This window comes from Rhipicephalus microplus, chromosome 7 (genome assembly GCF_043290135.1).
Source record: "Rhipicephalus microplus isolate Deutch F79 chromosome 7, USDA_Rmic, whole genome shotgun sequence".
In the NCBI taxonomy this organism is placed as follows: Eukaryota; Metazoa; Arthropoda; class Arachnida; order Ixodida; family Ixodidae; genus Rhipicephalus; species Rhipicephalus microplus.
Window position 1 is genome coordinate 136,799,953 of NC_134706.1, and position 21,390 is coordinate 136,821,342.

The following is a 21,390-nucleotide window of genomic DNA, read 5'->3' on the forward strand; positions in this document are numbered from 1 at the left end:
GCCCGGATGTACTTGAACGCGGATCAAAGAAGATCACTCTCGCTGTTATTCCTCAGTGTACACACTCAAAACGGAAAAATCACCATGTAATCCCGTCTTTTTTATGTTCCTATAAATCCATCATTTGGAGCAAAATAGAGGTAACGTACACGGTTTATAAGTTCTCTTACATGATGTTTCACTGAAGTCGCATGTTGATTCCTAAGGCGGCCAGTAGGGTCGCACGGTCGTTTGAGAGCCCGAAAAAAGTGAGGTCTAAAACGGGCATCATTAATTATAGGCTGGATATAGAACCCAAATACGTCAAAATTGGCATGTCGAATCTACTGAAGCAGGGAAAATTAGAACCGGGCAGCTTTATTTTCATTTTATGATTCCTTTAAGCTTTGTTTTCCTCCGTGGTTATTATCTTCGCTCTGAAGAGCTCTCTCATTTCAAAGGTATTGACGGTGATACCTAGGAAGGCATCCGCATGGTGTTCAAGGTAGAGCGCCGGATGCCGTATATATGACGAACGTGCCAGCGTTACCTTACGTACAGAACCCAAAAGATGCGCACCCGAGAGAGGGCACATCCGCTTCTCTTCAGCTACACTTGTAAACAAAATGCGTACATTGTGCCACTGCTAGTCAATCGACAATCTTGATTTAACCATTCTACCGCAGTATTTTCGTTAGCACGTTAGATTTAATGGCACCGTCTTTAACCAGCAATACTTCTACGTTGAAAACTTTATAAGCTGTTAGGGTATGGGCTAATTACTCCGATGTTACAAATGGGCTCCGCGATGTTTTATAGTGGAGTACTCGCTGTTATTGTTCATTCGCTGCTGTTTTGTTTTGTTTAGACGCAAAAACTCGCAGATGTGTCTCTAGGTATATAGAATTCTTCTAAATTTGATCGCTGCAGAAGTAGCGGCCACATTTTATACATTGTTCTCTGCACCAGAACGTTCTCACTCAATTTATCTTTACTGGCAGTATAAAACTTTAAGTTGTGCGTTACGCGAGTATTAGCAGTGCACTAACACCTCATCAATACGCTTATGCTATAAAGTATTGTTATTATACATTTCAGTGTATGTGTTGCTTCGGAAACTACTTATTTAATGCAAAGGAGTTCTGCGGAGACCCGAATGGGGGCGGGACGGTTAAGAAATTGAAAATAGACAACCACCCGTTAGTAGCGAGAAGCCACAAGGAAATTCGTGTGGATTGCTCAGAAAGACAGGCCTCTTAGTTGCCGCAAAATTTGCCCAGGTCCAAGGATCGAAACAGCGAAAAACGCCTTTCCGGATAAACGCCTTTCCGGGGTGGTCGCTTTACCAATCGAGCTCACCAGGAGGCGCGATTCGCAGCGCGAGGGCGATTTTATCGACAAGTGGAAGCACATAGACACAAATAGTGCAATTGAGTTCTGAAAAGACTGGCAAGGTGGTAGAAGCGATAAGAAAGAAAAAATAGAAAACCACCCGTTAGTGCATGGTTGTCTATTGTTACTGTATTCCTTCTCATACTATTATTTTTATAGCGTGGTCACTGTTCGTCTTTTGTACCCGGAGGTTGAATTATGTTGTGTTTGCCCTCTGTGTGGCGTCGCACTTTAGTTTAATTACTATTCATCATTCATCAGTAAAGCACTGGCCGTAAGGGGAACATGGAACTGTTTATTTAGTCTATAGCATATCATCACACCATTGTTTTTTACCACTACCCTGTTGTGTGCACGTCACGAGCTGAAGTTTCGCAAGCGTATTACTGCGAGCACCATCCTTTATTGATCAGCTTCACCAAATCAAGTCTTTCTTATTTTATTCCAGTTCGATTAGGTAAACTACCATCAAGTGAGGAAGCTATTTAACGTGCCCCTAAGTATATTTCGCACATCTTTCGTCTCGAAGACGCAGACAAGGTGTACACAGCCGCCATGGAAGAAGTGGACGGACGGTGCGGAAAGACATACACGTGGGGGCTGAAGAAGAGAGTGATGGGAATGCCGGATGCCGATGCAGCCCGGATCGTCATTGACACACAGGGGCTACCGACCAGCCAGGACTACTACTACTTGTACACACTGAACCGCTTGTACAAAAATCACAACCCAACTCTAAGGTCATGCCCGGCGAGTCTTCTCGAAAAAGAAGTCACCGGCTTTGTTTTTCTACACATACGTTACCGAAACTTCCGCAATAAAGTTAGGAAGCGTTGATCCGGATAACTTACCACGCTTGAAGATATAGACCCTAACGATTATTTCTAATGTTTTGGGTTGCTGTATTCGATGGCATTCACTTATGCAATAAAATGTCGCTTAGAAATACATGTGCAGAATTGCGCCTTAAGACAGAGCAGCCGGGCTCGTAAAATCATTGCCAGGAATGCTGATTTCAAACCACCTCCAGAGCTTGGGCAACAGATACCACGTAATTTAGGGCACAATAACAATGGTGAGAAGTTATCTACATACACACTTGCTAACTTGTATACAGTTCCTAAAATATCAGTGGAGTTACTTACTGTGAACTCTGTAGGCTTCCATAGTAGCTCAAGCTTACATGTTCCCGGAGTTCGGCCTTTATATAGGCTTGATGCAATGAGACACACGCCATTAGTTGTTCACCGTAAGCCCGACCAGGACTGCCGCTGTATTTCGAGTGACGTTTGCCAAACTACGAGCAAAATGACGCCTAAAGTCTCCATTTTTCTTGAAATTTCGCCATAGAATTCGTCACAGTACATAGGTCTGGCGTGCCTAGGGAAAAATATTGAAAATCGTGTATAGCCCCATAAAGTATGGTACCATTTATAAACTCCAGTCACATCACTCTCTTCACCAAGAGAGCACTGAGAAAGGGCATGCATGCACTAGCAGCATCCGTGAGTCTAGCGCCTCATAACAAAATTTTGTGACTAGTTCAGTCATAGCGAATACAGGATGAAGAAGTCGCTACAAGATAGCGCCACCGTGCATAAACTTGCTGCACATTTCGTAAATTTCGCTGCAGCAGAATTATACGTCTCTAAAAAGGTTTATTGGGCAAACCAAACGGGCAGGTGGAAGATTCGAGATAGCGACAGGACGAGGAAGATGGAGGAGCTCGAGCGCCAATCTCGTGGTGCCTTACTCTGCGATGATGCTTGTTGTTCCCTGGTGTAGTCATCATTCCTTCATTATAATTGCCCCCGTCGAAAAAGATGAAGCCATCCTGGTGATCAAACAGGTGGGAACGAGCGGGTCGAAGTACAGCTTCAAGCGGTCCACGTAAAAAATATTGTGTCCACGCCGATGATGGTCACCGAGCGGCATAAGTGGTTCAATGGCGTAATTGATGGGCGATGTGCGCTCTATCACGCGGTATGGACCATAGTAATTTGAAAGTAGCTTGGTAGACAAACCAGGTGGACAGTGGACACACAGCCATACAAAGGTTCCAGGGGCGAACTTTGTGGCAGGAGGGTGGTCGTCATCGCGAGCCTTTTTCTGGCGTTGCTGGTGAGCCGTAGTAAACTGCTTCGCTAGTTGGCGGCATTCTTCGGCGGGACGAGTAGCTTCAGACACGGTCGATTGATTGATTGATTGATTGATTGATTGATTGATTGATATGTGGGGTTTAACGTCCCAAAACCACCATTTTGATTATGAGAGACGCCGTAGTGGAGGGCTTCGGAAATTTCGACCACCTGGGGTTCTTTAACGTGCACCCAAATCTGAGCACACGGGCCTACAACATTTCCGCCTCCATCGGAAATGCAGCCGCCGACGCTGGGATTCGTGATCTTCAGACACGGTCGTGTACTCAGATACATCTGGTGCGTATGGCAGCAAACTGTCAATTGTGTGCGATGGTTGACGTCCGTATAGAAGGTAGAATGGGGAAAAGTCGGTGGTGACTTGGGTAGCGGTGTTGTACGCGTAGATCGCAAACGGAAGAACCAGGTTCCAGTTCGTTTGGTCTGATGTCACATGCATCGCGAGCATGTCACCCAGGGTCCGATTAAACCGCCCAGTCAGGCCATTCGTCTGAGGGTTGTAAGCAGTACTCATCCAGTGTACAATATGGCACTGACGGAGAAGTGCTTGGATTACGTCGGATAGAAACACACGGCCCTGGTCACTAAGGAGCTCGCGAGGAGGGCCGTGACGCAACACAAACCGGTGGAGGATGAAAGATGCGACGTTCTGAGCAGTCGCCGTAGTAAAAGTAGCCGTTTCGGTGTATCATGTCAAGTGATCTACAACGAGATAGCCCACCGGTTACCTGCTGTGGTCAATGACAGTAGTCCATGAAGTTCAATTCCGACGTGATCAAATGCGCGGTCAGGGCACGCAAGCGGCTGTAGTGGAGCTGCTCCTGCATTCGGTGGTCGTTTTCGTTGCTGACACTCGTAGCAGCCGCGAATAAACTGTCGAAAAAAAGTAAACATCCCCGCCAGTAGTACCGCTTCCTTAAACGTTCGTAGGTCTTCATGGCACAGGCGTGAGCGCATTGCGGGTCGGAGTGAAGTAATGCACCGATTGGAGAGGGCAGCTTTCGGGGAATAACGAGCCGCCACTTCCTGCCGTCTGGTGAGTAATTGTGCCGGTACAAGAGGCTACCTCGAATGGTAAAGCGCGAAGCTCGGCGTCGCATTGCTCGAGTGGTGGAAAGTGTCGGTACCCCAGATGAAACGTGCAAAAGCGAAGTTGTCCATTTGTCGATGTCAAGAGCTGACAGCGCGTGTTCTATAGAAGATATAGAGGCAGCCTCAGTGGACAGTGGTGATCGTGAGAGCGCATCAGCATCGGTATGTTGGTGGCCGGAATGGTACACGACGCTGATGTCACACTCTTGAAGTTGCAGAGCTCAACGAGCAAGCAGACCTGTTGGATCCTTCAGCGACGACAACCAACAGAAGACATGATGGTCTGCAACTACAGCAAAGGTGCGGCCATATAATTATGGGCGAAACTTCACAATCGCCCAAAGTATGGCTAAGTACTCTTTTTCGGTAACACTGTAGTTTACCTCAGCCTTGTTGAGCGTTCTGCTGGCGTAGGCGACGACATACTCAGGGGATCCAGGCTTGCGTTAAGCGAGAACTGCGCTGAGATCGACACCGCTGGCGTCTGTATGGATTTCAGTTGCAGTCGTGAGATCATAGTGGCGCAATATAGGCGGTGATGTTAGGACACAGCGAAGAGTGGTAAATGCGTGATCACATTCGGAAGACCAAGAAGAATGTCGTTGACACCGCTTAAAAGTTGGGCCAAAGGACCAATTATGGAGGCAAAGTTGCGCACAAACCGACTAAAATAGGAGCACAATCCTACGAAGCTGCGTAACTGTTTAGTTTTACAGTCGTCGGTTTGGGGAATTTAGCGACAGCTCGTCGTTTAGCTGGGTCGGGAAGAACGCCATTCTTCCATACGACGTGACCAAGAATGGTGAGCATCCGAGCAGCAAAGTGGCAATTCTCGAGATTCAGTTGGAGCTGCGCATTCTTCAGACACGTGAGGACATGTTTCAGGCGTACAAGATGTGTTGCGAAATCGGATGCAAAGACGACGATATCGTCGAGGTAGCAGAGGCATGTGTTCTATTTCAAACCCCGCAGAACCGAGTCCATCATGCGCTCGAATGTGGCCGGCGCATTGCAAAGGCCGAAGGGATGACATTGATTTCATATAGCCCGTCCGGTGTCACGAAGGCTGTTTTTGGACAATCGGCATCAGCTAAGGGCACCTGCCAATACCCAGAATGAAAATCTAACGACGAAAAACTCGGCACCTTGTAAGCAGTCAAGGGCGTCATCAATCCTGGACAAAGCGTATACGACTTTCCGAGTGATCTTATTTAAGTGCCTGTAATCAATACAGAAGCGAATTGTACCATCCTTATTTTTAACAAGAACGACAGGTGATGCCCATAAACTTTGCGAAGGTCGTATAACGTCACGCTTGAGCATATCGCCAACCTGTTCGGTGATAACCTGACGTTTCATGGCGGTAACACGGTATGGTCGCTGTTGTACTGGCACGTAGGAACCTGTGTCAATGCAGTGAAAAAAACTGGGAGTTTTGCCAAGGGTAGGTTGAGCATTGTCAAAGGATTCACGAAACTGGTAGAGCAGCTGAAGAAGCTCAGAGCGTTCAGATGGCGATAGTCCGTTGGCGATCGATGAATCGAAAAGCTCGGAAGGTGGTATATTGGAAGGGTTGGGGGTGCTGATGGCGTCGTAGTCAATGGAACAATCTGGCAGCATGGTAAAAATTTGTTCTTTATCAATGCATTCACGTGTGCAAGAGATTCAACTTGAAACAGTTCGACGGGATACGGAAGGGGATTGATGAGGCAAAGAGCACTCTTTCCATCAGAAATGAAGAGGGTTGAATAAGGCAGAAAAAGTGATCTTCGACTAAGGAAGAGGCTTGATGGCTCAAATAATGCAGCTTCGTCGTTAATGCTGTCGCAGAACACGGGGAGCGACACAGTTGCTGTCGGAGCAATTTCAGTGCCCAGGTCCAGGGATCGAAACAGCGAAAAACGCCTTTCCGGATAAACGCCTTTCCGGGGTGGTCGCTTTACCAATCGAGCTCACCAGGAGGCGCGATTCGCAGCGCGAGGGCAATTTTATCGACAAGTGGAAGCACATGGACACAAATAGTGCAATTGAGTTCTGAAAAGACTGGCAAGGTGGTAGAAGCGATAAGAAAAAAAGAAAGATAAGAAGAAAAAGATAAGAAAGAAAAGCTGTTCTGTGTCCGGGCGTCTGTGTATCCCGGCACGCAACGATAGCAGTAACGGGAGATATGGCCAGGGCCGCCACAAGCAAAACAGATGGGCCGGTTATCGCGCGTTCTCCAAGTATTGGAGACGAGGGGAGCAGCCCATGCGGCAGACGAGTGAATATAGGCTGTGGTAGCAATGAGAGGAACCCAGGCGGTGGACGGCTGAGTGGAGGCTGAGGTATACGGCAGTCCCTGGAACGGCAGGGGGGGGGGGGTGTGGCTGCTGCCGATTCAGTGCCTCAGCGTAAGTAAGAGGTGCGGTGAAAAGGGGCTGCTGCAAGGGCACCCGCATAGCCTCAGAATTCTGCTCCTGGATCACATGTCGGAGCATGGGGGCCAATTGTGAAGGGTGTGGCAGTGGCTGTTGCTGCGAGAGCTCCTGGCGTTGAGCAAAAGGCAGTAGAGAAAGCTGCCGAGCCACTTCCTCTCGCACGAAGTCTTTCATTTGTGTGAGAAGGTTTTTCTGGTCCGTCATGACGTCCAGTTCGGTCACTGGATGGATTGTGACCATGTGTGTCATAGCTTTGACACAAAGTCACTACTTCTGCCAAAGTGCTAGGAGACTTCGCGAGAAACCATAGAAAACGTCATCGTCGACGCCCGTCATATTGTGCTGTATCTTCACACTCTCGCTGATGGAAGCATCAACGCACCGGCAAAGATCGATCACATTTTTTATATAGGCTGTGAAAGTTTCACCTGGCTCCTGTCCCCGTGTGCGCAGACGTTGTTCGGTGTGTAGCTTCCGTAAGGCAGGGCGACCAAAAATGGCACATATAGCCTCCTTGAAGGCGGACCAATTCGTGAACTCTGTTTCGTGGTTCGTATACCACAGCCTGGCCACGTCGGTGAGATAAAAATTGACAGTGCCCAAATTAGCAGCGTCATTCCACCTGTTGGGTCAGCTGAATTTCTCGTAAGACGACAGCCAGTCCTCGACGTCCTGGTCTTCTGTCCTGATCTTCCCGCAAAGATCGGGGGGTCTCACCGATGAACCGGGCCGGGGCAAGTAGCGGCCGTGGGAGGTACTGTTTGTTAGGCAGCGTCAACTTGCATGGTCGACGGCAGGGTGCGGGATCGAAGTTCCAGGGTGTAGGTGATGTGGCTACCCAGCACAAGCCACCAAATGTTAAGAAGTTTCTTGTGCGAACCAAACGGGCAGGTGGAAGATTCGAGATAGCAACAGGACGAGGAAGATGGAAGAGCTCGAGCGCCGATCTAGTGGTGCCTTACTTTGCGATGATGCTTGTTGTTCCCTTGTTTCATCATCATTCCTTCATTACGCGTCTGATAACCAAAAAACCTAATCACAAAGCTGCCGAAGTAAATTCAAAAGCAATGCACAGCTGTTGCACTGCGCGCACCACGCTTTCTGTGTGACCACGCTTGCGCAATACATTAGCCACGCTATATAGTTTCTGAATACTGCCCAAAAAAGCACGACTTCTTGGGCCACCTGAAAATAAAATAAAAAAATTATACTAAAATACAAAATTAAAAGGTGACACAGCGGTGAAAAAGTCGACAAGCTATTCACGACAGTTGGAGCTGCGCTGGGTACACGCGGCCTATATTCACCAACTATCCACTTCAGAAGCGAATCATTTAGGACGCTAGTGTCCATTCTAAGGCTGGCATCGAGCAGCCAAGGGGCTGAGCGTTCTTTGTAAGTGTTAGTGTCATAATTCAGTACTTCTCTTTTTCGCTCTCATGCCTGACAAGCGAATAGTGTGGGTAGAGAGCGAAGGGGTGTGAGAACCACAAAGAGTGACAAGTTGCGCTCTTGGTAGGCGTCGATGGCGGTGTTGGCTAAGCACATGGTTTCTATAGACACGGATCGATAAGTTGTTGGTTTGATATCCGGGTGTCCACATTTGCAAATCTTCTTTTTTCTGGTTCACTTTTTTTGATGTTTTACAAGTTTTAACAACGACATATGTTTGACGGAAATACGTCAGTAAGGACTTGGTGGACTCCATCATACAACGCTTTCATGTTGGGTGATTGATTCCAAGAGAGATCGACACGGGTCCAATAGTTGATATTTTAGATTTCATTGAGTATTTTATATTTCGTGCACCTCTCACCGGGTAGCCCGAAAGTCAACTTCGTTTTATGATGAACAGCATAACTTACGAGAAAAAAATATCAAACTTGACCAACACGAGGCACCTCTTTTGTCACCTGTCATTTTCGAAAATTGCAGATGCTATACACAGTCAAATATTTTTGTTTAAAGGAAGATATTTTTTTTACCTGAAATGCATGTCTAATGAAGAATGAATTCATACGGTTTCAGGTTTGTAGACCTTAAGAAAAACGCTTTTAAAAATGTCTAATTTTGCGACAGTTGAAAATAAGTTACGTATTCTCCATCTATTTCTCCGAAAGTAATGCAAGCATTGTTTTCAAACTTGACACGTTTTAAGGATTTAGTGGGTTTATTAGGTACATTAATTATTGCTGTCGAAGGACAAATGTAAATTTTTATATATTGCCTCAAAGTTCTCATATTGGCAAATGTGTACTCCACTGAAATTTGAATAATAAAAAACCCCATTTTCGATATTTCTTAAAATCTCATAAATAAACAACCGAAGGCCATCATACAGTAATATAAAAAACATGTTGCATTATTTTGTTTTAGCGACAATATTCGTGGTACAAATCTGAGCTTTTCGAGAATGCGCTGATAAGTTGAGAAATCTAGAAATCACAACGGAAAAGCGGCAATAAGCTTCAAACGCGAGTGAACGTGACCGCATTTTGTGAAGAAAGGCTGTTTTAGCAGATAGGAGAAACTATTTTGAACATGGTACACTAGAGTATATGAATTCACTCTTATACGTAGAGCACTGAGACTTCTATTATGTGGTGCCTCTCCATTACTGACACACAGATGGAGCTGCTGTGACGGCCATGTGTTTGCAACACGTTGGGTAAGAGAATTGAATGTTGAATGATATCATAAACGATTCATAACAAACTTTTATGATTCGGGGCACGAAGACTGCCGCATCAGACTGAAGAACACGCTTTAGAGCAAGTTGTCATCCGTCGTCTGCTCTACACATGAATTGCTGTGCGCCGCATCTCAGAGGCGATGCTTCAGATCTTATGGTTCAAAGTGAGGACAAAGATTACGCCTCCCGTAATTTTATCGACCAAAAACCTTGTGAAATTCATTTTAACGTACTATACTTAAGTTTTGCAATCGCACTGTATTCGCACTTGCCGCAGTGCGAATACAGTGCGACAAACATCATCATCACCTACGCAACCGGTCTAGATAATACAAGATTGAAGCTGCAAAGGGCGGCCCTGGTGTGGATCACTGGGTTTATCGCCCAGACATTGTAAAGTGTTTCCGAACTGTGTTGTGCGGATTCGTTGTCACTTTGGATGCACCTATGTGCCACGCGAACTTCAATAACCTCGACCTCGTCCCCAAATTACCACAGGCGAGCTGCTTCATGGCGATAGTGTTCTTCGCAGGCCACGAGTTGCCCGTATGCTTCCTAAACTTTGTCTTTCTGAGCAGCACTCGCTATTTTGTCGCAGCATGCATCGCCTTGAGTAGGCTGCCGCACGCTCTTGGTGTTTCGTGCGCCACCTTGAGAGGAGCCATTACTGAGAAGCACGAGACATCTTGCCGCGTTCCTCATTTTGTGACACATTAATGCACCAGTAGTGAATAGTTGGCTTTCCTTCATTTCAGCGGCACATACAATTTTTCTCGTGTACAGCTTCATACTTGACTGTAAAGAGGGCTCGTCAGTAGGGCTTGTCCCATTTCTCTGGCATATACCGTGTATGCTGCCAGTGAACATTCTTAACGCCTTTGTATATTCCTCTTCACTGTAAAATCGTGGTTCGATCAAGCTTGCACCTATAGCCAAAGAATGACCACGTTGTAAACACGCATTCTACTGCAGAGCCAGGTCAGTGCTTTGACGAAATTCAATAGTCATCTTAGACAATGGCTCACGTTAACAGATGCGAAATTGCGTGGCAGAAGTTCAGAAGCACACCAAGCATCACACCAAGTGAAATGCGTAACGAGTCACTGCTTCAAAGCTGTCAACTCATTCCATTCCAAACTTCATTCCCAGTTTTGATAAAAGAAATGCGAGAAATAAGGGCCGAGTTTAAATTCACGACCATGATCAGCCGCAGCACAAAGAATGTGCAGCTTTCCACATGACATTTCAGGCTCCCACTACGATGATGCTGACGATGAAAAGATAGCTACACAGGATGGGTTTCGCTTTATAGTCGCCTTAGCATAATTCGCAGGTGACACTGAATATTCTTTGCCTACTTCTCCTTTACTGCGATCATTATCAGCTTTCTTTGAACACAAATGTTTACTTGGTTGTTACCCAACCATGAATACGCATGACCACTTGCTAGTTTTTTTTCTGTTCCTACCCTGTAGCGGGTAAGCCGCATTGCTGTGAATCAACCAACAGGAACCGCAGTTTTTGACACCGAGGGCGTCAGGAAAGGGCATTCATCTGAAAGGAAGAACACGCACGGCAGTAGTCTAGCACTCCAAAAGACTGTACTTACAATTTGTGCTGTGACCGCGATTGGAAGTGCTGGAGCTTTACACCGGCTTGGCATGCCAATTTACCGCACACCAGGTACCGTGGTTATCTTATCACACCTTACCCAACCCAGCAGTGTCTATTCTCCCGGCCACCGGGATAATTGTTCAAAGAAATTTCTGCCGGTGGGGTCGCCTCCCATTGGCTCTAATATGTCACGTGGCTAACTGCCGTGGGGAGAAGAGAAAAAACTGGCTGCTGCGGGAGAGACTGGGCATACGTAGCCTAGCGTGCGTTAGATTAGGATAGGTTAGACTGTGTGGTTAGGTTAGGTTAGACGTGGCCCAGCGTGCGTTGGGTTAGGTTACGCTAGGTTATGTTGAATAGGTTCGGTTAAGTTGTACCGGTTGCCGGGAAAAACGTAGAAAAAATTTATCCCGGCACTTAGTCACGTGACCTATGAGAGCCAATGGGAGGCGATCACTGGAAGAAATTTATTTGATCAATTTTCCCGGTTGCCGGGAGAATACACACACCCTAGAAACCCTTACACATGCTTGGTAAAACTGGCGGTGCCCACATACAGCCGTAATGCAGAGCCGAGAGAACCACAATGAAACAAGTTCTAGTATTACTTTATAAAGCGGTTACCAGCAACCACCAAGTGCACAATATTATCCTCAGAAATGATTCAGAAGGTCTGGATGCATAAGGCTCAACAAACACCAGACCTTAATTCTTAAAGAACGCCATTCAATAGCTTAATAGCACATAAACAAACTGATGCCAGGTCAGCAGGCTGCCACAGCGCTGTGTGTATGAATGTGCCTTTATTTTCTTTTCCTGTCCTCTACATGCGCTACAAGGAAATTTGTTGGAGATGATGTTATACAAACCGCTTTCACAAGAGGAGAAGCGTAGCCTCGAACCGGTGCATTCCCGTCACTCTCTCTCCACCGGCCACCGCAACTGGTGCGTGAGGGATTGCCGCGTGTTGCAGGTGCGGCACGTGAGAGGTCAATGTGGTTCTTTTTAGTTTTATGTGCTGAGGCTTTTGTGTTCCTAAAATTGACATATCTGACGAGAACAGGTCAACGGGCTACCACGGCGCTGCGTTTGACGTCGACAACAGCTATCCAAAATGCAGAATGCTCGCAGCCGAGTCATGCGAGGTGCACCTTTCTTTGAACTAGCACACAGGCCTTCGTCTCCGACAAATATTTTATTGTACGTGGGGTCTATCCTTGTGACCGTTTCTTCTTTACACCAGGTTGTGATTGTTGTGGGGGGCTGGTAAACTTCATGATCTGTGGCAAAGAAAATCAGTGTCAGAGCTGATGGTTAATACATAAAATGTTTTGCCCAGAATTCTTCTCTTGTAACATCTACATCCCCCATATCTACGCAACAGCGCATAAGTTACAATGCTCGCGGCTCCTAAAATCTAAGCGCGTGAATATTGAAGATTAATAAATGAACACTTTCCAACAGAAAGGCGCGCATGGCAATTGTTCTTTGGCTCAGGAATGTGCCTCTAGCGTATTTTCAACGGCACGTAATTTCTTGATTTATCAATTCTGTGACGATAACTGGGGCCTTTTTACGTTAACTACACTTCTTTTTGCTGCAGCCTGAGTGTCGTGAATAATCGAACCTAAATCGATAAAGCCACGTGATCACCTGAACAAGTGCGTTCGTCGTGATGCTTCCATAAAAAACGACAGCAATGTTACCGAAAACGAGCGTACTTTCGGCATGTCATCTCAGCTGTCATCCTCGGTCTTCGGGCCACCTAAGCCGGGAATCCACGCTACACCAGCACAACTCGTCTACCAGGAACTACTACATCTTCCAGGTGATCTTTTCACCGCTGCGTCATTTAGCACTACGATATTAGACCCACCGACTTCGTCATCCGGCTCCGAACCACCATTGTCATTCTACGTCCGTCACCTGCAGCCCGAACCTTTTGTGTTCAAGGAGCTAGTGGTGTGCACGCACGCTTTCCTCCATGACGACACCGTCCGCTGGCCTTTCCGGCCACCCTACAGCGGACGCTACCTAGTCGTCAATCGCGACGAGAACAATTTCACTCTCAGCCTGAACGGAAACGTCGTCCGCTTCTCGATTGACCGACTCATGCCCACTTACATCGCTGCGAACCATTCGGGCAGTTTCATTTCGTCTACAGGCATCCTTCCACAGCCGCCGACGTAGCAGCCCACTCCTTTCACTACACGCTCTGGATTCAGGGAACGCCTTCCAGATTTCTGCAGACCCTGAGGGTTTTGTGCTCCACAGGGGAAGGGACGTGTACGTTGACGGCCCGCACCATGAGGGGGGGGGGGGGGGTATACGGCCGCAGTCATACACAACACAAACACCGTAAACAGGCTCACTTTCAAAGCCTACAGCGCAACACACGCGGAAGAGACTGTCATCGCTCTAGCTCTCACCTAACGCTCTTCTAAACATATCATCACCGACTCACAAGGGGCCTGTCGGAACTATCAGCTAGGCCGGGCTTCGCCGTTTGCTCAGCGCATACTGGAACCTAGCTGCCGATACGTTCATCGAACTCCGCGAAATCTGATTTGGGCACCCGGTCCCCAAGGACTCAGTGGTAACAAACAGGCCGATCAGGCCGCCCGCGCACTCTCTTCCTTCCTGGGCTATCTCCCTGTCTTTCGAAGCCTACTCCCAATCAGACAACTCGGCCCTTTTATTCAAAGATATTACCATTTACTATAAGGAGGAGCACTGGCGCTATCCAGACCCTTGTCTGGATAGCGCCAGTGGTGAAGTGGCTGACACCTTCCACATCATCTCGGCGTGCCAGTCTAATCGATCTATCCCCCCCGACCTCAACCCCATGAGAGAGGACTGGGAGGCGGCCCTGCTCGGCTATCAAGACCTGAAGGCCCAAAAGGCCCTGGCTTAACGGGCGCGGGCGGCGTTGCTTGCCAATAGAGCTCCGGAATACAGGTTCCCCCTAGTGCTGTGAGGGTAGGAGGCCAATAAGGCTCCAACCCAATCACCTCTCTATAACCATTTAATGGTTAATAATTGTTTCACCACCACCACCACCACTTGCTGCAACACGCTTCCGATAAAAGACAGCGCCACTTCAGTTCCGCTAGAGGCTGACATCACCACTGTTGATGATAAAAACCAAACTGGCAAGCTCAATTTTATTGTTGTTTCTGACCTTTCGAGCGTAGCAGCGTCATTTTGTTTTGTGTTGGCATGCATCCTTGTGACGACGCGGCATCCTACACTATCAATGAACTTACAAGAAACATTCTTAAGCTAACTTTGTTTGTCCAAGCCATACATGCTTTCCCTGAACATTGACGTGTCCGGTGACTTGATCAATGGAGGGGTGCGCTGACTGAAGCACATACAGTTGGATGAAAATGGCATTCGAAATTGTCTCAGGCTCTACTTTCACTTGAAGCAACAGGAGAAGTTGTTCGCATCCAGCGCAAGGTTATTCAGGAAGTTGTTGGTCCTAGTGTGCCTAAGAATTAGGATCCCACCGAAATGCACAGCGCCACTCTCACTTTAGACGAACAAGCTCAACTCGCTGCCTCAGTTGAGTTGTGGTGACGCTTGCGCCATCAAAATCTCACATGGCTTCATCGTCGCAACACTGTACACTGTCGTCCTTTATGAAAGGCAAGACGCGAACGCGTTACCTGCGCTCTGCGGCGGCTGCCTACAGCACCATCAACCGACAGCAAAAAGAAACACGTTCGCTTTCAGCATCATCTGTTGCCGAAAAAGGTAATGTGTTATGGCCAGTAGACAAGCACTGCTAGATTGCACTTTCTCTCTGCTCATAATGCGTATTCCACTGTCAACATTTGGTTTTGTTTGGTTTGCTTTATTTAAGGCAAAATTGAACAAGATTGCCTTGGGAGACACGTCTAAAGGCAAAGTAAATGTTTGACTTGGTCATGCCATCCTGGCAGCAAAGCAGAAACATACCGGAAGTACTGTACGCAGAAAATTACATCACATGTTATCTTAAACGGGTACCATAGTCGAACTGGAACTGCAAGAAGTGTGAATAAAAGAATAGAAATATAAACAGTCCTTATTCGAGTGGTGGCAAATACAAACAAATGCATGTTTTCTATAAAATACATTAACAAGAGACATCTTGGCAAGGAAATCGAGTTGCTCTACACGATTAATTAAAGTATAATAAACAACAGGCAAAGGGACAATAATCAATAAGGTGCAATGAATAAAAAAACAACATTAACTACAAAATTCAAAAATCAAGAAAAGCGTCGCTTTCATCCACTATAAACTCTTTTGTTATTTTATTAAACGATCTAGCTGAAATTCCGTCTTCCAGTAAATGAAATATAGTTGGGTGTTTGTTTAGAATGTTTGGAGTTTGTGACGCTAATCGTTGTTCACCGTAGTTCGTGCGTGTTCTATATTTGTATATTAGGCTCTTTCTCAGCTCGTATGGTGTTTGTTTCACATAATATGTGTCCAAGAATAGTGATGTATTTAGTTTACACTGGTGTTATATCTCCAGACATAGCTTATGTCTGTATAACAGTTTTATAGGCGATACTTTGTACATTTTAAAATGTGGTCGAGCACTTTCGTAAAGCGGAGTGTTAGATATAGCACGTATAGCACGCTTTTGTAATATCAACAGAGAATTAAGGTTTGTGGTGGTCGTTGTTAGCCACACCAAGGAGCAGTATGTTAGTCGTGAATGTGCTAGTGCGTAGTAAATTTGCAGCTTGCCATTTGTTGGACATAGTACCTCAGTCTATTTAAAATGCCGATTCTCCGGAAAGATCTTTTTTAATCGCGTCCATATGAGGAGACCAAGAAAAGTTGTTCTTGAAATAGAACTTCTAGAAATTTTATTGTTGTTGTGCGCTGAATCTCGGTGCTCTGGAAGTAAATTGGAGTGCATGGTATATGAGCTACTCCTTCAGGCTTGAAAAAAAAAGTACTTTGTTTTAGCGATATTCAATTGAAATTTATTTGCGTTTAATCATAAATTCAGTTTTTCCATCCAAACGTTAGCTTCTTTTTATAGCTCGCATACGTCTGAACCTGCGAAAAATACATTTGTGTCATCAGCGTACAATATTATTTTCTTGTGTCTCTCGATATTTACGATATCATTAATGAACAGCAGGAATAGGATAGGTTTAAGAATCAATCCCTGGGGGACTCCGTACTTAATGTGTTCAACTTGTGAGTGTGTATTATTTACAACAATATATTGTTTTCTAGACGAGAGATAACTTTGTATTAATGGAGCTGTGGTACCCCAATGCCATAATACGGTAGTTTTCGTAAAGGTAGGTCGTGTTGTATACTGTTGAATGTCTTTCTAAAATCTAGAAATATTCCTAGTGTAAAGATTTTGTTTTCGATGTTATCTAGAATGTATTTTTTGATGCTGAGTAGAGCCGACTCAGCAGACTTGTTTTTGCAAAATACATACTGGTCTTTTGCTAATATATTGTTTGCGTTTAGAAAGCCCGCAATCCTCTTATTTATAACTATTTCCGCCATGTTCGCGAACACAGAGAGTACACATATAGGCCTGTAATTGTTAAGCTCATCAGATGACCCACCTTTATGGATGGCAGTTACATTCACAAGTTTCATTTGATCGGGAAAAACAGCTGAAGATAGCATCAAGTTATAAATGTGCGTTAGAGGTGTAGCGATAATGTGACTTATAGCCTTTAAAGGCTTTGGCTTAATGCCATCTGGGCCGCAAGCACAGTTATCCTTTAATGAAGTGATTAGCTTTACCACTTCTTGTTGATCAGTAGAAAACGGGAATGCACTAGACGGGTAATTTGACGCTATATAGTTCTCGCAACACGTTTCCGTGCTGTCTGTTGTAAACTCACCAACTGTTAATAAGTATTTGTTAAAGGTGACAGCGATTTTTAATTTACTCATGCCCAGTTTTTCAAATTTTATTCGTCTGGATATCTCCTTTTTGTTAATGAGCTAATTAATTGTGTCCCACAGCAGGCGCGCGTCTCCTGAATGAGTGATAAATTGACTAATGTCGTATTCCGTCTTGGCTATCTTCAAATCTTTGTTCAGTGTATTACAAAATTTTTTGAAATTACGCAAATCGTTTTCGTCTCTGGAAGATAGAAAAACTTGAAAAAGGTTGTTTTTGACTTTAATTCTGTTTTACAGTTCCGCTGTCACCCATGGTTTTCTGCATTTCCTGTGTTTTTTGCAGGGCTTAAGAGGGAAGCGCGCGTCATATAAAGATGTCAAGTGTTTTAAAAATATGTTGTATTATTTATTAGGATCTCTTTCTTCCATAACCTGCTCCAGTCAATTCCAGAGATATGGTTCTCAACAAGTTTAAAGTTGAGGCTAGAATAAATCTTAAAGAGTATTTCACCCTTACTTTTGATTACACGATTGCCTGGTGGGAAGCAGTATGTTGGAAAATGGTCGCTAATGTCGGTAGTAATTGCGCCTGCTTTGACAACAGTAATATCGAAACTTGTAATATATAGGTCTAACGTTGTTTTCGATGTGGCCGTTATTTTCGTTGGGGTGCTAATTACATTCATACAAACATATGCTTCGATTAGTTCATTTAGGCGTACGTAGCTGGGTTTATCTAGTGACACATTGATGTTAAAGTCAACTACCAAGACAGTCTGTAAGCGAGACTCTAGAGATCTCTCCAGTAATTTTTCAATGAAATTCAAAAAGCTTTCTATCGAACCAGTAGGAGGGCGATAAATCACAGAAAATAACACATTGGAACATTCTAACATTATACACTCATAGCTATCACCTACAACCTTAAACTCGGCAACAATTCTATATGGGAGGTTCGCACGGACACACACACAGATACCACCACCACGCTTTCGTAATCGGTATGCAGAAATGCACTCATAACCGTCAATCAATATACAATCATCATCTGATGACAGCCATGTCTCAATAAAGCAAATTATATGAAATGTATAATTATTTTCCGACAGCAACATGCTCATCTTATCAAAAGTCTTTCTTAAACTTCTAGCATTTAAATGAAAAACTTAGAGTGCAGAGCCGCTTCTTAAGGTTGGAAGATCGCGTAGGAATTCGGATGGTGAGTACGACATCTTGGAACTGGATCACCCGAGAAGTACACAACTGTTAATACTCTTCATGATAAACGTATCATGTCTTCGCTTCCCCGAATGACCACTGCTCTTTCGTCATTGGCTCGCCTCACTAGCACCTTACAGTTGGCATGCCACACAAAGGCAAAACCCGTTTTCGTAGCCCATTCTTTGGTCATAGTGGGCAGTTCTCGCGCCTGTCGAGTCATGTTCTCACAAATGTATGTGTTACTGTTTTCGCTTTTGAGCTGTCGCCGCTTTGAGAGCCAGTTGTACCTTGTTTCCTGATTCATGAAGCGCACAATAATGCCACGAGTCTTGCCTGGCTTAGCGGGTAGCCGATAGATGGTTTCAAGATCGCTGCGAATCAGGGAGGGAAGTGATATTTGTTTCGCAATTTCATTCACTTTTGCCACAAGATCCTCACCCTCAGTTTCCTTAATGCCATGTATTTCTAGGTTCACACGTCGGCTACGATATTCTAGCTTGTCTAAATCTTGTGCCATCAAAGCCACATCTTTAACTACCTTGCTTTTCTCTAGCTTATCGACTCTCTTCGACAAGTCTTTCGAAGCTGTTGCTTGGGCGTGCAGTCGTTCACTGAATTCATCAAACTTGTTTGGCAGAAGCTGCACAGCTGTTTCCATTGATTGGAGCTTGCTTAGCAGAGCTAGGAGTGCATCAATCTTAAGTTCAAGTGAGTGGAGTTGCTGCGCTACTATGCTATCAGTTGACACCCCTTACGCATCAGTCCCAGATTTCTGGCCGCCAGTCTTGCACTTATCGAACTTCCATGCTTTCCCCCCGTTTTTTGCACGCTTCTTCCGAAACGCCTGAGCATGCACCTAGGTGGAATGCGAATTTACATTCTGAACAAGCCAGAAGCAGGCGTCCGTCTTCTGGTTCAAGACGACATGAACAACAACGTAATTGTGACATGTCCCTGCAGTTTCACACTACAACTACACGCCAACGCCTGGCAGCACCGGCGGAGAGCAGAACAATGGCATAAAAAGGTATTCACCAACCTGTAAAATATGGAGCGAAATCTTAGGCGTGTGCTTGCTGGTCGGGCCCCTGCTGCCAAATGATGGTTCTCACCGCTCGTATAAAATTCGTTGGCCGTGTCCGAGTAGCGTCGCTGTGGCAGCCAACACATATCAAACATATGTCAACACATATCACATTTTAACAAGTATCAAATATATAACAACATATCAAACGTTGTTCGCGACCACGGCGCAAGCTGCAGTAATCGCCTGATATCGCTCGCCGCGTGAGCCATGGGGGAACATTGTCTAGCAGCGCTTGTCCACCGGCCAATATTCGTTATCTTGCCCGGCCATGAATGCCGCGAAAAGCGAACGCGCTTTCTTCACTTGTCGGTTAATGGTGCTCTAGGCAGCCGCCGCAGAGCGCATGCCACGTGTTCGCGTGTTCCCTTTCATAAAACAACAGTGTACAGCTTACTGGGAACCACGCGGAGTGACATTATGAACTTCTTGCTGTACAACTTCTTTGTGGTGTGCCAACAGGATAGTTATAGTATACTTCAACGTTAATGTACGTCGACATGAAAACCAGTGTTTTTTCGCGTTTCTCGGTGCGGAACTTGGACTGCACCTTCTGTCGGACGCCACGCAGTCAACTATTCACTACAAGACTTGTCAAGATATTGTGGTTACTGTATTACTGCCAGCTCAATCACAATTGGCCATGTTATCTTCATTTCGAATGGTTTCTAAATCTTCGAGCTTTACTAAGTGTGACAGCCCGATCTGTTGCTCTCTCAATTAATGCATGGCCATGTACCAAAACTGTGGCATTTTTCGCAAAATACACGTGGTACTAATTTGTACACTCATACGCATTGATGCTAAAGCTTTCATCAGCCAATACCCTCGCCACTACGTCCCATAAATAAACATGATGCAGCCGCGAATACTTGACCAAGACTGAAACAATAACATTCTTCAAACAAACATTTTCTGCACCTTGCGTTTTATTGTTTTTTTTATAAGCAAGTTTTTTGGCCTCAAGGGCGGGGGAAGAAGTCGGCAATAATGGACCTGGGCAATATCACAAGGAACACTGCAATTCAATTCCAGGATTTGTAGGACATATACGCCACATACATGCGTATGGCGTCGGTGTGGCTGCAGCGATCAACTTCAAGAGGACCTCATTCGACCATGGCATCGTTACTCCAGCGGCCGCTGCTACCACGTAAACAGCATGTGCATGGATCGGCGAGGGCGACGAAGCGTGCTGCATTCAGAAATCCCACACGACACCTCATCGAAGCTCGGCAAGAAAACCCCCTGTCAAGAGGTACGTCAAGCTGTTGTTAAACAGAAAAACTTTCATTAGAATTAGACATTGGTGTGATAAGTGGATGTCTATGTGTGTTCGCATGGATGTATAAAAAGACAAATCAAGGGGAAAATTAACGAGGTTATGGCGTGCAGACTCAACCAGAAGCGAAACAAGGCATCATTTGCGTTGTCTGGCTCTATTTCATCCGTGTTCAAGTTTGCACATCCTACATACTTTCATGATAGAATGAAGTGAACAAGTTCAACTTATGTCATTTCAAGAAGGAAACGCAAGGGTGTATTCACAAACATGTCCGGTTCACTACGCCATGAAATAATACAAAAAACGGATAAAAGAAGAAAACGTAAAGTGTAACAGTAAGGAGGGATAATGAGCGCCAAAAGCAATGTTCCTTGCAGTTCAAAAACGTTTCTTTAGAGACTGCACGGTAAACAAGGAGTCCTGCGATGTATTTTCAAAAGCCTTTTTTTTATTATTGCTGGGTTGAGTAGGCTGATAAATTGTCAGTCCAGTGCAAATAAGATCATAGTATTAACAATACGCATTTGAAATGTGTTTCTTCTAGAAATTTCAAAATACCAAGAAATGGTAAA

The 21,390-nt window shown here is 45.3% G+C and overlaps 1 long non-coding RNA gene across 1 annotated transcript; it reads right to left on the minus strand.

Annotated features, from left to right (window-relative positions):
* Positions 1 to 12,129: 12,129 nt before the first annotated feature.
* LOC119180094 (uncharacterized) lies at positions 12,130 to 19,765 on the minus strand. Its single transcript, XR_005110971.2, has 2 exons — positions 19,489 to 19,765; positions 12,130 to 12,625 (listed from the first exon to the last, which is right to left on the minus strand). It is a non-coding gene; the product is annotated as an uncharacterized LOC119180094 (long non-coding RNA).
* Between the last annotated feature and the right edge of the window lie 1,625 nt (positions 19,766 to 21,390).